Genomic DNA, 17,420 nt, shown 5'->3' on the forward strand with positions numbered 1-17,420 from the left:
AGTTAAGGGCAGAGGTAGGCCCCTTTAAACCCTGACATGTCTAGGAGAAGACCTCTTCGTTCACTGGCAAGGGGTGGCTGGAGGAGGGCCAGCAACGGAGCTGATTCTGGGTCTCCGGATTCCACGGATCCTCTCCTCTGAATCCCCAACCCCCAGCACGCGTGCACGCGCTCACACTCTCCCAGCCGTCTTTCACAACATCTCCCAGGCTCACCCATCGGAGGCCTGGTGTTGGGCCCGCCTCAAGTCAAACGCAGATAACCTCTCCCAGGGATGTATAAACATCCAGTGGGTGTCCGGGGCAAAAGAATGTGGAAATGGGTTCTTTTCTCCATGAGCACTGGACATCTTCTGCCAGACTGTGTGGAAGTTACAGTGACCTCTCAGACCTAGGCCTGAGGCCCTTTGAGTCCCCATTTCTGTGGCCCAGATGTTCTCTCACTGTACGATGACATTTGCACCCTCAACAAAGAAGGTTTCTTAAGTGCTGGGATCCCACACTTACTGCACACGCTTTTGTCTGAGCCCCACACTTTTCGTGGCTTGCAGCCCACAAGCTAGGGGCTGCCAGCTGTGGGCTGGCCCTTCCTTCTGAAGGGTGTTAATGGTGGTACCTACGGGAGATTTTATGTGGAGACAAGTGGTTTGAATTTAGGGGAGGACACAGGGGAGCTAATTAGAAAGCCTAGTTGTGGTAAATAGTTATTTGTTTTATCCTACTTTTTAGGGAACTAAATCTTGGAAAAACACAACGGACCTTGAAATTAAGCAACTCCTCTTTTCCCTCAGCTACAGTTTGTTTCCAGGTTAAAAAAAAAAAAAAAAGAGAGAGAGAGAGAGAAAGAAAAAGAAAGAAAAAAAGACCCCACCTCTCCAAAAATTTGATCAGAAGAATCAGGGGCACCTGGGTGGTTCAGTGGGTTAAGCCTCTGCCTTCGGCTCAGGTCATGATCTCAGGGTCCTGGGATCTAGCTCTGCATCGGACTCTCTACTCAGCAGGGAGCCTGCTTCCCCTCTCTCTCTGCCTGCCTCTCTGCCTACTTGTGATCTCTGCCTGTCATATAAATAAAATCTTAAAAAAAAAAAAAGAAGAAGAAGAAGAAGCAGAAATGTAGCTGAAGTTCTATCCAAACCTGGGGACCAGAAAATGTGGCAGGTGACCATCCCTGCAAGTCCAGGGGCTGTGGGCTTAGTCTCAGCTCCCAGGAGATGCAAGGGAAGCAGGTACAGAGATGGTGCGGAGAGCTTCCTAGAACCCCGCCTGCTGTCTGTCCAGCATTCTGAGCCAAGTGTTGCAAGCTGTTGCCAGTGTTTGGAAAGAGGAAAAAAAAAAATGAGTCCTACCCCGTCTTTGTTCAATTTTTCTGATTGCTATTTGTCAATTCTACTTCATCTGGAAGTACAGAGATGATTTCTGGATGTGTTTGGAGTGACCTGGAATCCATTTTTTGGAAATAGAAACTGTGTTATTGAATTACATGATACCCCTTGCATGGCCAGCATGCATGCGCCCGCGCGCGCGTGCGCACACACACACATACACACGCAGGCGCGTGCATTCACACTCAGCTCTCCTCAAAAACACCCTGCCCATCAGTCTTCTCCTTGGCCCTCCACCCAGACTCTCCTGTTTCCTCATGACAAGCACAGAACTTGGAAGGTCCTGCTCTTCCAGAACTTCCTGTGCTCAACCTCAAACTGGATTTGGGCAAATGAAAATCTCCTCCAGCTGTCAAGAGAGAATTCAAAGGATCCCTCACACTGATGACAAAGAGTAACAGAATCAAGTTTCTTAGAGTCAGAGACATCAGTAGAACCTCTTTCCAGAACAGCTCTGAGAGGGGAGTGCCTGTCGGGTGGCCCAGCACAGAACACTCAGTACTCAACGAGACCCATGGTGGTGGGAAAGGAAGTGCTTGAGGCTGCCAGCCAATGCTCCTGCCCCAGAACAAATCTAAGACTGTAACATAGTGAGTGCTGTCATGCCTGGGTGACTAATGACATGCCTTTTGGGGGCCAAGCAAGCGACTCCGTAGAAAATGGGACCATAGAGAATGAGAATGAAGGGATCATTTATTCAGTTATGGATTCAACTTCTCCTTGGTAGTTATATTATTAATCTTATAGTTGGATCCTAAATCCTAAACCTGTATAGTCATTGAGCCCAAGTTGGATAATATCTCAGAAGTTCATCCTCCCGTCCCAAGCATCTCCTTAATGGATGGCCGTTTGGCCTCTTGAATACTTCTGGCGATGGGCCTCCACGGTGGACACGGTGAGAAGTCAGAAAGCGCATTCTAGGGTTGGGCTGAAATCTGCCTTCCTGAGATATTCATCCATTGGTGACCCACTTCTGCCCTTCAGGACTTGTCAAGCCTGCTAGTCCTCTTTCCCCATGGGCCGTTGAGTTAAGTGAAAACAGATCTCTTGGCCATCTCTACCCCACTGTCAAACCACAAGTCTCTTCAGGGCCAAAGTAGAAATTTCGGGAAAAGACAAACTCCATGGCATTGTGGTTCACGGGAACTCCCAGGATGTGTGTGCATCTTGTGTTTTATCTGGCAGACAGAGCCCAAGCTGACCCCAAATCCTCAGTCCATGAGTTCCAATGGCATGTCTGGGTCCCTGTGTCAGGTCCCCCAATGGATGTGAGAAGCCAGAGTCCTTTGAGGCCACATCCAGATGAGAAAATGAGCATTTCAAAGAAGGAAAGAATCTAAATGGGATAAGGAGAACTGGGTTCCCACATGGACAAACTGTAACCTTAGGAAAGCCCGTCTCTTGGTCTCAGTTTCCTCATTTGTGTAACGGACTGAAGGATCCCTGAAGGCTTTTCTGGAAGCAAAATTCGGACCAAGGAAAGAGCAGTGCTGTCTCTGGGCAGAGGCACCTGCAGCTGCCATCTTGCAGCTCCGTGTGTCCGGATCTCTGCCTGCAGGGGGGACCTGCAGCTGAGCCTTCTGCCTGGCAGGGTCTTCACCCTCCCTGCTTTTCACAGGTCTGACGGCTCTCATCCTTCAGGCTTTTTCTTGAACTCCACCTTCCCTGAAGGCCTTTCCCAGTTACCTCCAAACAAGCCGGTCTCCCCCGCACCCTTTCTCTCCTCCCAGCACTGGTCACAATCAAAGATGTTATTTCATTTTATTTGCCTGTTCCTTCAGTCTCCTGGTCCTGTGGGCTCCATAAGAACAGGAGCCCCATCTGTGGTGTTTGCTGCTGGATCCCTGGCCCCCAGCCCAGGGTCTGGCATGCAGGAGGGATTCAGTGCATGCTGAAGCAATGAATAGGGGAGCAAATCAGTGAATGAGTAAATGGGCCTGATGAGTGGTGGGTGCCCTGTGGACCATGCCCCTGCTGTGAGCCACCGCCTCCTCTTCCCTCTTCCTCAGCCTCCCTTTTCCCCTTCCTTCCTTTGCCCACATCTGTCACATTTTTATTCCAGCTTCAAAGTGTTTATTCTTGTTCTTCCTTCCCCTTCTCTCCACCTGTCCACCTCCCATCTGCCCTTGTGGCCAAGATGAGCCCTACTACCACTGCCTCCATGAAGCCCACCGAGATATATGTAGCTCACAGGTGTCTGCCCTCTCAGATGCCTAAACCCCTTATTGATCTGGTGCACTGCCATTCACCACAGCTTCTAGACTTTTCTAGAAGTCTAGAAGAAAAGCATCTAGACTTTTCTAGAAGCCTTCCTGACCACAGCCCCTGGAAGAGACAGAGAAGGTGTTGTGTAAAAACAAATCCACTACACCCGATACTCAGTGTTCCTAGACCCATCTTCCTTAACAGATAACTGGACCAAAGTCTTCAGTGCTCTGTCTAAACACACTGAGCAAGCAAGCAGGTCCATGTCACCCTCCAGCCCAGATCATCTGGCTTCCTGCACTCTATGAATGCCAGCCCTAGAGGTTTACAGTTTATGATGAAAATTTCAAACCAAGATGGCTTTCAAACCAAGAGCGCTTTGTCATCTGGTGTTTTAGCCCCTCATGACCCACCGTTCTGTCCTCTGGGATGAGCTGGCATAGTTGTTTCTTAGACCTCAAGTTCAAAGCATTGAGTTAACCACTCTCGCTCCTGTGTTCATGACATATAACCACCATTGATCCTTGTTTAAACTTTTATTTATTTATTCGAGAAGCACAGAGAGAGAGAGAGAGCAAGAGAGTGAGAGTACAAGCATGAAGGAAGGCAGAGGGAAAGGGAGAAGCAGACTCTCCACTAAGCAGGGAACCCGACACAGGGCTCCATCCCAGGATCATGACCTGAGCCGAAGGCAGATGCCCAACCTACTGAGCCACCCAGGCACCCCTAATGTTTACCATCTTTAAGTGTATGATTCAGTGACATTAAATATATTCACGTCGATGTGCAACCATCACTTCCACCCATCTCCAGAACGTTTCCCTCACCCCAACAGAAACTCTGCTCATTGACTGCTAACTCCCCACATGCCCCTCCTCCTGCCCCTGGTAACCACCACTCCGCTCTCTGTCTCTAGGAGTCTGCCTATTCAAGATACCTCATCCAAGTGACATCATACAGCATCTATCCATTTGTGTCAGTTTATCTCACTTAGGATAATGTTTTCAAGGTCCACAGCTATCATAGTGTGTATCAGAACTTCATCCCTCCCTATGAGTGACCCACACCCCATGTACTACACGTCATTTATCCACTCACCTACTGGTGGACACTTGCATTGTACTGGCTGTTGTATAATGTGGCTAGAACATTGGTATCTGTTTTTCAGCCCCTGTTTGTGATTATTTTAGGTCTACATCTAGGACTGGGGTTGCTGCTCATGGGGTGATTCTATGTTTAGCTTTCTGAAGAACGGCCAGTCTTCCACAGCGGCTGTGCCATTTTACGTTCCCACCAGCATGCACAAAAGTTACAATTTCTCCATCTCCTCACCAACACTTGTTATTTTGGGGGGTTATTTTATTGTGTTCTTTAATAATAGTGGGTGGAATCTCACTGTGGTTTTGATTTGCATTTGCCTAGTGATTAATGATGTTCAGCATCTTTTCAGAGGTCTTGTTGGCCATTCGTCATCTTCAGCAGAAAGGAGAAGTGCCTGCATACATACTTGCCCATTTCTTTCTATTTTTTGCTCATTTCTTAATTGAATTGTTTGTGTATGTGTGTGTTCTTAATTTGTAGGAGTCCTTATATATTCTGGATATTAATTCCTTATCTGATATGTGATTTACAACTATTTTCTCCCATCCTATGTGTTTTCTTTCCATTCCCTTGATAGTGTCCTTTGATACATGAAAGGTTTTCATTTTGATGAAGTCCAATCTGTCGTTCTTGTGTGTGGCCTGTACTTTTGGTGTAGTACTTAAGAAATCACTGCCATATCCAAGGTCATAAAGATTTTCCCTTATATTTTCTTCTAAGAGTTTTCAGGGTTTGACTGTTATGTTTGGGTGTTTGATTCATTTTGAGCTAATTTTTATATGTGGTATAAAATCGGGTTCCAACTTCATTCTACTGCACGGGACTATCCAGTTTTCCCAGCAACATTTGCTGAAAAGACTGCCCAAGGGATGATCTTGGTCCCCCTTGTCAAAAATCAGTTAACCATATATGTGAGGATTTATTTCTGGAATGTGTATTCTATTCTTTTGGTTTTTATGTCTATCTTTATGCCACAATTGGTTTTATTCCTATGGCTTTGTCGTATGTTCAAAATTAGGAACTATGAGAACTCCAACTTTGTTTTTCTTTTTCAGATTGCTTTTGGTTATTTGGGGTCCTTTGAATTAGATATGGATTTTAGGATGAACTTTTCTATTTCAATAAAAAATACTATGGAGATTTTGTGGGAGATTGTCCTGCATCTGTATGTGGGGGGGGGGTGTATTTTTAACCCACTGAGCCACCCAGGCGCCCCTGGGGATGTGTATTTTTAAGTTATATGATTGTTACTGTTTCTTTGCTTTTTCTCTTTCCACTCTATTTTCAAGATCCATCACCCAGCTATGTGAATATTTAGTCCTTCCTATCTCCTTTCTGCCAAACCCTCATGATTACCCATCTGCAGCCCATGGAAGAACTCAGGTTCCTTCTAGTTCTGCTTGACCAAAGCCGCAACACACCCTCGGGCAGGCCCCCTCCGGGCGAGAATCTCTGTGATATATCCCAGCGCCATTATCTGTGAAATAACTGTGATCTGTCAATACTTATGGGCCCCTCACTGGGTGCTGGGTACTCGGTGAACACTTTATATGCCTTCTGCTTTTTTTTTTTTTTTTAAAGATTTTATTTCTTTATTTGACAGAGAGAGAGATCACAAGCAGGCAGAGAGGCAGGCAGAGAGAGAGGAGGAAGCAGGCTCCCTGCTAAGCAGAGCCCGATGTGGGGCTCGATCCCAGGACCCTGGGATCATGACCTGAGCCAAAGGCAGAGGCTTTAACCCACTGAGCCACCCAGGTGTCCCTATGCCTTCTCTTATACTATCATTATAATAACAACTTCACGAAAATGTGCTAATATTGTCACTTTACATGGAGAGGGGGAACCATGGCTCAGAGAATCACACAGTTAGGAAATACTAGATGGAGCCGGGTTTTTTCCCCACGAGCTGACTGTACGCCAGCTGCTCTGTGAACACCTGGGCTTGCGGGGCCTGGAACCCAACTAGGAAAAGGGACCAACCCAACATTACCATCAGCATCTGGGGGAACAGAGTGAGGCCTGGAACTCAGTGACTTGACCCCTGCCCATTAGGGTACTCCAGACCAGCGGTCAGGAGAAGGGTCACAGTGCACACATCTCCCACAGTGAAGGCCCTTCTGGCAGCCCATAAATCCGGCTGGGCCCTGCTTATCCTGTTTACTGGATTAGCGGACTGGGCGTCTCTGTATAAATCATCCAGGGTGATTTACAGGGAGGCCCTGGAAGGTCCGAGGGCCTGACTGATGCGGCCCCTGGGGAGGAGCAGATAAGTGCTGCCTGAGCCCGCGGGCCTGTCTGCCAGTCCCCATGAGAGCTGATGATGGGGACCCACTGCTCTACGCAACCCCCCCCCGGGTGAGGCCCTCTATGTCCGTGCTTCAGTCTGCCCTTCTTCTTGAAGGCCCGTGGCAGCATTTAAAGGTTCCTAAGGCAAAAATACTGGTACTTTTCTTGGGCAGCCTCAGTCACAAGTGTAAAGTAAGAATGAGGAAGTACAAAAGGCCAATTGTGAAAGAACCAAGAGCCAAACTGTGAGGGAACTGAGGTCGCCATCTTCTTTACATAAGACAAGTGACTAACTTCTATAGATTACATGCCCTGTGCTGGGCACCAATTCACCTTCTTTTATTCCTTTTACTCCACAATAAGCCTATGAGTCCCCCTAAAACACAGACAGATTAATTGACTTGACCAGGGCCAAGGTCACAAAACTTGAGTGCCAGTAATGAAAATGTGATTCAAAATAGGTGTCTGTGCTAGGGCCGTGAACTTTAATTCACCATTGCCCTGTTTATTCAGTGCCCCCGCTGGGACAGGGGTATAGGTTAGCAGTAAGGGGACTAAGCAGTAAGGGAAGCAGCATTCAGGAGATGGGCTTTGCAGTTGGAGAGGCCAGGATTTAAGGTCTCAGCTCTGCCATTTATTAGCTTGTGACATGGACAAATCACTTAACTCTCTGTGCCTCAGTTTTCTTATCTATGAAATGGGAATAATGATAGCACCTCTCTCTCAGCACGGGCAGGTCCCCTTCAAGTGTATTTTGAGTAATAAGGCAATGCTTTTAAAATATGCTTGGCAAAAAATAAATAAATAAAATAAAATAAAATGTGCTTGACACAGTGCTAAGCACATCATTAACCATTCAATAAATGGTAGGCTATGGGACGCCTGGGTGACTCAGTTGGTTAAAGCCTCTGCCTTCGGCTCAGGTCATGATCCCAGGGTCCTGGGATCGAGCCCCGCATCGGGCTCTCTGCTCGGTGGGGATCCTGCTTCCTCCTCTCTCTCTGCCTGCTTCTCATCTCTGTCAAATAAATAAATAAATAAATAAATCTTAAAAAAAAAAAAAAATGGTAGGCTAGTACTGTTGTTGTCTATGTTCACCCTGATCTTAAGGAGTTCATGAGCCAGTAGGAGACTTATTTTTACACAAGAAGTCCAAAGAGGTTGGAGCACCATAGTGCAGGGTGAAGGTCCCAACCAGAAGGGGTAGTGAATTTAAAGAGGAAGGACCAGAAACCTCATGAAGAAGGTAGCGAGAACCTGAGCTGTGAAACCCGAGCAGATTTCCTAAAACCATGAAGGTGAGGAAACACAGAGATCTTCATTAGCAAAAGTACACGGTGAGTGATGGAAAACATGCCATCAGCTGCTATCCCATGCACTAAATGTTTGCACCTGTCTCTCCTTTGGCTGTGATCTCCATATCAGTTGAGATGGTGCCTAATTCTTATCAAGTCTTCTCCATGCCTCCCAATGATGAATCACTGGAGGTTCCCAGTATATGATGGATGGTTGGGTCGATGGATGGATGGATGGATGGATGGATGGATGGATGGGTGGGTGGAGAGATGGAGATATGGACAGATAAATAAAATAGATAGGGAATAGGAAGGTGGATGGATGGATGAATGCATAGATGAGACTGTAGTTGAAGGTCAGGTGCAGGAATGCTGGCTGCCGCATGAGTTCCCACCTCAGGGCCTTGGTCCTTGGGATTCTATCTGCCTGTTTTAGTCTCCAAGATATTTCCTTAGCTTAGCTCTCATTTCGTTTAAGGTTCTGCTGGGTGTGGTGCATAAACAATGAATCTTGGAACACTGAAAAAAAATAAAATTTAATTTAAAAACATAAAAATTTAAAAATCATTTAAGGCTCTGGTCAAAGGCCACTTTCTCAGGAAAGCCTTTCCTGACCACGCCATCTAAAATAAAACCCTCTTTGACTTTTGCCCTCCTATATATATATTTTAAATAAATAAATATATGTACACACACACACACACACACACACACACACGTGTATGTATGTATGTATGTATGTATTTTAAAGTAGGATCCATGCCCAGAATGGAGCCCAACCCCAGGCCCAAACTCACGACCTTGACCTTGAGATCCAGACCTGAGCCAGACTCAAGAGGCAGACACTTAACTGATTGAGCCAGGCTCCCCTCTCCTCTACATATGTATTTTAAAGATTTTATTTATTTATTTATTTGACAGAGAGAGGAAACACAAGCAGGTGGAGTGGGAGGAGGGAAGCAGGCTTCCTGCTTAGCAGGGAGTCCCATGCAGGGATCCATCCCAAGACCTGGGATCATGAGTTGAGCCAAAGGCAACCGCTTAATGACTGAGCCACCCAGGCGCCACCCCCCACCCCACTCCTACATTTTTAATAGTGTTTCTCACTCTCGAGCATAGTAGACATTGGTGTCTTGTTTGTTCTCTCCCATCAAGTGTAAGTTCCATGGTGGTGATAGATGTTCGCTTTGCTCACTCCTCTGTCAACAGCCCCTACTACATGGCCTGGCACAGTTAGCCTCTCGGAAACATTTGTTGACTGAGTTGGAGGATCTAAAAAGCAGCGAGGAAGGAAGGGGGAGGTCCCATCTTGGAACAATCTGAACCTCTTTGCAAAAGTTAAAAAGTGCTCTGTAAATGATAATGCTGATATTTTCTCTCATTGGCTCCACCATGGGAGTGAAGTTCTCCCCACAAGTGTCTGATGCTCCTCTCTACTCTGAGATATCTGAGACATTGAGGGTTTGGGGCTAGGGTTGTAAACCCCACTTGGGTGGATGAGGAAACAGAGGCTCAGGAAAGCTAAGAGACTTGCTCAGGGTCATACAACTGCAGAGCAGCAGAGCCAAGTGTTTTATCCTTTCCACCTCACGTGTCTACTAGGTACCAGTCGTGTGGCCCATGGGACGTTCATTCTTGAGGCTGCAATTCCCCTTACCCCAGGTCCACCTTGAGTCACAAGCACAACAAGAAGAAATACTTTTCTGGCCTCCCTCCATCCTGGTTGAGTCTGCTCAGCCCCGCATGGCTCCAAGACAGGGAAGGATGCACTCTGGGCTGACTGGAATGTTCTCAGCACCTCAGCTGGGCTCTCTCGGCTGCCCACTCATCCTGTTCCTCCTCTCCTGTTGACCCAGGCACCCACTGTGGATAGGCACGTCCCATTCATATCTTAACTAATATTCAAAATAACCCATGACCTACTGCCATCCCCATTGAATGAGGGAAGGCACTGAGGTCTGGGCTGCTTACGTTGCTTGCTGAAGGCAACAAGGCTAACAGGCAAGGGATGTGACTTGAACTCTGAGCCTATATCTCTCTGATTCAAGAGCTCATGCCCCTACCTTGCTCCTCCTGCACCCCATCCCTGGGCTCCCTCTCCTCAACTCTGCCCCTGCTGTTGCCCTTCCCCTCTCTTCAAGAGTCTCTTCTTCTTCTATGTGCCACCATCTTGCTTTCAGCCACTCACCCCGACCTTTCTCCCCATCCCTCAGTGGTTCACCCCCCACATCCACAAACATGCTCAAGTCTTCCCTGTCTTCCAAAAGGAGGCCCACCCCAGTTCTTTTTCTCCTTCTACCACTCCCCCCTTTCTCCCTTATTTCACCCCCAAACCTTTGGGGACAAAAATTATTTTATGTGTTCTTTCCATCCAGTTCTCCCCACAGATAACTTGATCATTGGACAGACTTGGATCGCAGCTCTCACTCTGCCACTGGGTTATGGTCTGACCTTGATCAAATCGTAAGCCTCTCAGCCTCCTCATCTGTAAAATGGGGATATTGCTACACTTCCCTCCTGGGCTCTTCGCAACCACGAGATAAAGAATCTGAGTTACAGTGTCATTGCCTGCTGTCTCCCCAGGACCTTGCATGGTCCTGGCATGTGTAGACAACACACAGTATCTGGTAAGCAATTGAAAGAGTTAATATTCTTCGTGTGGGGCCTTTCCTCCCCATCCCCCTCTCCAGCCTGGACCTTAAGTGTCTGTGACAGCCATTTTTTTGTGTGTGTGTGTGGTAAATACACATAACATAAAATTGACCATTTTAACCACTTTTAAGTGTACAGTGAAGTAACATTACGTATGTTCACATTTCAGGGCAAACCACTATTCATCTCCAGAACTTTTTCATATCATCCCAAACTGAACCTCTGGACCCATTAAATGCTAACTCCTCATTCCTCTCTCCCCTCTGCCCGTGGTAACCACTATTCCACTTTCTATGTCTGTGAATGTGACTCTTCTAAGTCCCTCCTATAGAAGGAGCCATGCAAATATTTGCCCTCTGTGGTGGATAATTTTATGTGTCAACTTGGCTAGTCTGTGGCAACCACTTGCTTGGTCAAACGCCAGCCTAGATGTTGCCAGGAAGGTATTTTTTCAAATGTGATTAACATTTAAGTCAGTAGACTTTGAGTAAAGCAGATCGCTATCCATAATGTGGGTGGGCCTCGTCCATCATTTGAAGACCTTAGGAGGAAAGATTGTGTTTTCCGGGATAGAAGGGAATTCTGCCTCCAGAGTGCAACAGAGAAATTCTGCTTATGTTTCTAGCCTTCATACTCAAGACTGCAACATCGACCCTTCCCCGAGTTTCCAGGCTGCTGGCCTCCGTTACAGATTTCAGGCTTGCCAATGCCCACAATCACGTGAGCCAATTCCTAAAAACTCAATTTTGATCTTCCTCTCTCTCATTCTCAGACATATGTATCATATATATTTATGTATGTGTATATACATCCTATTAGTTCTGTTTCTCTGGAGAATCTTGGCTGATACATTGACCTGTTCCCTCTACGTAAGCCTTATTTCTATCTTCTCACCAGCCCAAATATCACCTCCTCCTGGAAACCTTCTGGAGCGTTCTCACATGGGACACTCTCCACGTTTAGGAGGCCACCCGCATGAAAGAGCCCTGGGCAGGAAGCTGGATGGAGGCAATGTTCTCAGCTCCTCCATTTCTCCACCTTGCCCCAAGAGGCCTTGAGTTCACCAGCTGGAAGTTTCCAGGGCACGCCAAGGATTTCTGTCAGGCTTGGGATCTGGCAGCGGGACACCCAGGGCTGCTCTCTGGCTTCCCAGTGCCCCAGGGAGCCAGTGACAAGGATGAAGAGGATGGGGCTGCCCCTGGGGACCCAAAGCCCCAGAGGCTCCACTACAAGGTGGTTGGGAACCCATTTTGGAGCAGAAGGTCTGCTTGCTTTTGACTCACCAGTCATTGTCACCTTGGGAAAGCCACTAATATCTGTCATGCCTTCTTTTTTTCCAGATGAGAATAATCTATCTCGGAGAGCAAGCACCTGGAGGATTAAATGAGGCAACATGAAGCACCCACACAGAGTAATCACTCCATACAGGAGGATAGGATTACTGTGGTTGACGCGATTTTTATTATGAACCAGGTGGCTTTGGGCAAATGGCATAATGTCTCTCCACCCCATTTCCCTGATCTCCAAAAATAACAATAAAAGCTTCACAGAGGGGCTCTGGGCATTCAATGAGATAAAACATGTAGCATGAGGGTGCCTGGCTGGCTCAGTCTGGAGAGCATGTGACTCCTGTCCTCCCGGTCGGGAGTTCGAGCCCCACGTTGAGCGTAGAGATTACCTCAACAAATTAATTAATTAATTAAAATCAAAATAAAACATGGAGCCTGACCCTACATAGGCAACAGCTATTACAGGTCAACAGCATTTCTACGATCATCATCATGATTTGCGCCGGCCCGCAGAGGTAAGCCCCTTGATTCCTCGGGCTCTGAGGTATCTGAGCATCTGGGTGGAGAAGCCCGGCCCGGAGCCCCCTCCCCGCCCCCCCCCAACCCCGCCCGGTCCCCCTGCCCCTCAGGCCTCTTTGAAGTCCCCAGGGGCCTCCCCGGCCGTGATAAATGTCCCAGCCCTATAGGTTATGACTTGCTGCCAGATTTGACGTTAACCATCATGCCCTGGCTGGGTGTTTGAAGAAAGTGGCTAAATGCTGCTGGGGCTGATGGGGGAGATAGCCGCCGAGGCCCGTCTTTGAAAGCCGGCCGCCGGCGAGAGCCGGCGAGGAGGCCGGCTCCGCTGCCGCTGTTTAGTCTACCAATCACGGTGGTGACAAGGAGTCTGTGGGCCGCGGGGAGGGGCCGCCGGCGGCCCGGGGGCGGTTCCTCGGCTGGCTCGCTTTCCTCCGGGGGTGGGGGGCGGTGCGCGTGTGTTCTTTTCACACCTTTGCGGGAAGCAGAGACAAGGCTGCAGAGGAGAAAGCTGGAGCGGAAGCGCAGGGCCTGGCTCGCTGCTGCCTTGCCTGCCCCGGTTTCCCCTGAAGGGAAGCCCCTTTCATGAAGAGGTTCCTATCCCCGGCTTCAGAGGCAGCCGCCCCGCTCCCCTGGAGCTGCCTCTTCTAGCGGTGAGTCCTTGGGCAAGATCCTTGACTGCCCCCAGGCTCAGTTTCCACATCTGTAAAATGGGGGCGAATGAACAGCCTCTCTCTCATCAGGTCAAGGGGATGTGTGTGAAGCGTCTTGCCCTGAACCAGGCCAAGCCAGGGCTCAATAGAGGGAAGCTGACTTCCAGGTTGGTTGGGAAGCATTAAAAAAAAAAAAAAAAAAAAAAAGCCCCATTTGCGTTTTGGCTCCCAGGGTGTCCCCAGACACCTCATCCAATTTCCAGTTCACCGCACCCTTCTGCATTCTTTCGTTCTTTCAAACAGCTTGTCTCCAAGCCAGAGGAGCATCATCATGAAAAACAACAGCTACCACTAGTGAGCACTTACGACCTGCCAGGCGCTGTGCAGAGCACGAACATGTCACCGCTGATCTGGGAGAAGAGCATTACTGTGACTGCAGACACTGAGGCTCAGTGAGAAGCCAATGGCGTAGGGAGCGGCCAGAAAAGCCACCAGCCTGCTTGTGTCTTGGGTCATATATGGCGCTGCAGATAGGATGCTGGAAGTCAGAGACATGGGTTCCTAGGCCACTCGATACCCAGAAACGCCCCTCATCTGTAAACTGGGAATAAGGACATCTGACTTCTAGGGTTGGTGGGACTTTGAGGTGAGATTCCAGTGACCAGGGCCTGGCACTTAGCGAGGTCTTCATAAGTGGTAGCCGGTGTGATGTTTGAGGGCCTCCTCTGCACCAGCCTGCGTAGAAGCTGGAGACCCATAGCTCATGGCTTCACAGCGCCTGCTCCACCAGGACAAGCCAGGTTACGCTGCAGCAACAAACAACCAGTAGTTAGTCAACAAAAGCCGAGCTCATACCCGTGCTGTGTGTCCAACGCAGGTGGGCAGGAGTCTCTATTCACCCAGATGCTCGGGTACAGCAGCTCGTGGCTCCTCCACTACATGCACATTTCCAAGATCCCAGGCAAAGTGAGGAGTCCAGTGAGCCACATAGTGGCTCATAAAGCTTGGATCACCAACATTTTAGCAGCTACCGTAAATCACATGGTTAGGGCTAACCTCAAAGGGAAATCTAACCTTATCGTGCTACGAAGGGCGGGGCGGAGGACAACCGCTTGAAAGTCCCATAATCTAGGAGGGGAGGCAAATATGGACACAGCTACCCTGATGGAGTTATGTCCTCACTCTAAGCATCGTGAACGCAGAGGAGCAATTCTGTCAAGAGGTCCAGGGAGCCTACATGGCAGGGGTGAGCAGCGGCCTGGTGCTTTGACCAGGGGATGGTTCTGTCGCTGGGGCAAGGATCCAGGGCCAGCTTTCCACGATCCAGGAGCTGCCTGAAACAGTGCAAGATCTTGTGTGTAGGTGGGTTTGTACATTTTTCTGGGAAGAACTTCTTAACTTCCATCATTGAAGACCAAAGAGCAGCAGACGACATCTGTGCCCTTCTCCTGACATCAGTCTTTCTATTACAGCGCAACTTCAAATGCAATGTTCAAACCAGCAGCTGCCCACAGCCTGGGAAGCTGTAAAGAATGCAGAGTCCCAGGACCAGCCCTGACCAACTAAGCTAGACCGTCTGGGGGCTGGACCAGGCAATCTGGGTTGTAACAAGTTCTCCGGAACTGGGGGATGAAGCTGTGAGTGAAGCATGGGGAGCGCTGCGGAGTGAACTCCACCACCTGTGGCCCGATAACGCTTTACAGTGTCCGGAGGGCAGCATGCACCCTACCTCGTGCCCTGCCGCCGGTTCCGCCAAAGGGCCAAGGAGAGCGCGCCAGGCTCCCCGACGGGCACAGAGGAGGTGTTCAGTGAATGTCACTGAGAGAGAGAGACAGGACAGGAAAAGTGAGCAGAGAAGGAAAGAATAGCCTAAAAATAGGCACTCTGGAATCAGACAGCCCTGGGTTCAAATCTCAGCCCGGCCAGTTAGCAGTGGTGTGTAGGGGGAGGGTATCTCAGACAGGATCCCTCCCCTCTCTGGGCCCACCTTCTCCATCTGACCCCCCGGGGAAGACGGTCTCAGCTCCCTCACAGGACTGTGCACACAGCCCACTGCCCGGGCTCTCTAAAGGAACAGAAGAGAATAACAATTGTTTTACTAATTCCCATGCTCACTCTCAATAACTCCCTTCCAGAGGTGAGCAGAGGGAAAACCCAAGGTGGTTCCACTCTAAGTGCCAGAGGCAAGAATCAAGCCCAGGCACAGCGCATAGGCCTCGTACCCTCAGTGCACATAGGTTCACACGTGCACACACGCGCCCTCTTTGTCCTTGATAAGCGCTGCTGAAGCCCCATCTGACACAGGTAGGCAGAGCCCCAGGACTCAGGGTCAGTGGTCAAATCAGTGTTTCCCAGCCTCATCTGTGCTGAAGGAGAACCTAGCAAATGTGTTCAATAGAGAAATTCCTGGCCCCACCCTTGGCGGTTCTGATTCTGCGGGTCTGTTTCAGGGCCCCAGAAACTGCATGTTAACATGTTCTTGGGGATTCTGATCCTCAGCCAGGTCCTTGAGACTTGCTCTGAATTCCAGCTGTTTCAGAACATGTAGGTCTGGAACATCTGATAAGGAGATGGAGGTCTGACTCACACAGGACCCTGTACTCAGTCCTGATACTGCCCCTCCCCCACCATGAACCCTTTTCTCCCCAGGAAGCTACCTGCCCACCCATCTCCACGATGCCCTGTGCTACCGCTCCCTTTGTGTCTTGAAGCAGGGAGAAGGGGCAGCTGTATTTTTAGGTGACTTGGATGGGGGAAAGAGCACTGGACTGGGAGTCAGGAAACGCTTGCCCCACCACCTTCAGGCACTCAAAGCCTCCAGTCCTGCATCCATATGTGGGGCTGACTCCCCTGACAGGAGGTCAGAGGTGGACGCTCACCAGGGCCCCACACTGCACAGCAACCCTCCTGCAGCCTGCACCAAACTTGGTTTTCTCCTCTTGAAGTAAGGGCCCCATAAAATCCACCCTGGACCCTGGCTGAGATAGTGGCTCCGAAAGTGCCAAATGAGGGACAGACCCGGCAGCGGCTCTCGCCCAGGAAACTCAGCACCTTAGGAAGGGGAGAGAGATAAGGCCTCCTCCGTTGCTGCTGGGGGAACACCCCCTCCTCTGCCGCTTGGATTTCTCCACTCTCTCCCAGCCAGAGACGTGCCTGGGAGTTTATCAGCGGGGAATGGCAGGGCCTGCTAATCAGAGGCTGCCCTGGGCCAGGGGATTAACTCTGCAGAGCGGAGCAGGCCAGGGTCAGGGGCCCCGGCTACCAGCTGTGCCCCAAGGGTTCTCCGCTTGTGTTGGGGAGGAGGGGGGTTCTGGGACCCTCAGGGAGGAACCCAGGGCAAGGCAACAGATTAAGGCTAAATGTTGCATTTCACTGTCCTGCTTAGGACCCTCCAGGGGGCTTCCTCTCTACATAGAATAAACCCCCAAACCATGCTATGCCCACAAGGCCCTGCTGGCCTCTCGGCCCTCTCCCTGTGGGGCTCTCCAGCCCCACCTGCCTTCCTTCCCTGCTGGACAGCTGCCCCCAGGTGGTTCTCACTCTAGGGCTCTGGAACTGGCTCTTCCTGTGTCTGGGACCCCTCCTTTCCAGACTTCAAAAGACTGTCTTCTGGGTGTCTTCTCAAATGGCACATCCCGAAGAGGGCTCCCCCAGCTGCCTTCCTGCGGGAGCCCCTCCCACCCCACTGTCACACTGTCATCGCTCTGGATTTGTTCTTTCTTTCCTTTTTTTTTTGTTGTTGTTTTTGTTTTTGTTTTATTTATTTGAGAGAGAGACGGCATCATTGGGGAGGGGAGAGGCAGTGGGAGAGAGAGAAGCAGACTCTGCTGAATGTGAGACTTGATCCCAGGACGCTGAGATCATGACCTGAGCCAAAGCCAGACAGTTAACAGACTGAGCCACCCAGCTGCCCCTCTCTGTTTTATTTTTCGGTCAGAGACTCAAATTCATACCTGTTTTCTGCTTCTTGTCTGTCTCTGCCATGAGGAGGTGAGCTGAGATTCTCTCCCCACTGTTAGGACAGTACGAGCACCGGCTGGAGG

At 49.5% G+C, this 17,420-nt stretch overlaps 1 long non-coding RNA gene across 1 annotated transcript in view; it reads left to right on the forward strand.

Annotated features, from left to right (window-relative positions):
• LOC106004098 overlaps positions 1–17,153 on the forward strand; it is a 31,523-nt gene extending 14,370 nt beyond the window's left edge. The window contains exons 2-3 of the long non-coding RNA XR_001176975.2: positions 12,260–12,723; positions 13,681–17,153. This is a non-coding gene — a long non-coding RNA (uncharacterized LOC106004098). The remainder of the gene's footprint in view (positions 1–12,259; positions 12,724–13,680) is intronic.
• Positions 17,154–17,420: the final 267 nt, after the last annotated feature.

This window comes from Mustela putorius, unplaced genomic scaffold (genome assembly GCF_011764305.1).
Source record: "Mustela putorius furo isolate JIRA1106 unplaced genomic scaffold, ASM1176430v1.1 tig00000407_pilon_pilon_pilon, whole genome shotgun sequence".
Classification (NCBI taxonomy): Eukaryota; Metazoa; Chordata; class Mammalia; order Carnivora; family Mustelidae; genus Mustela; species Mustela putorius.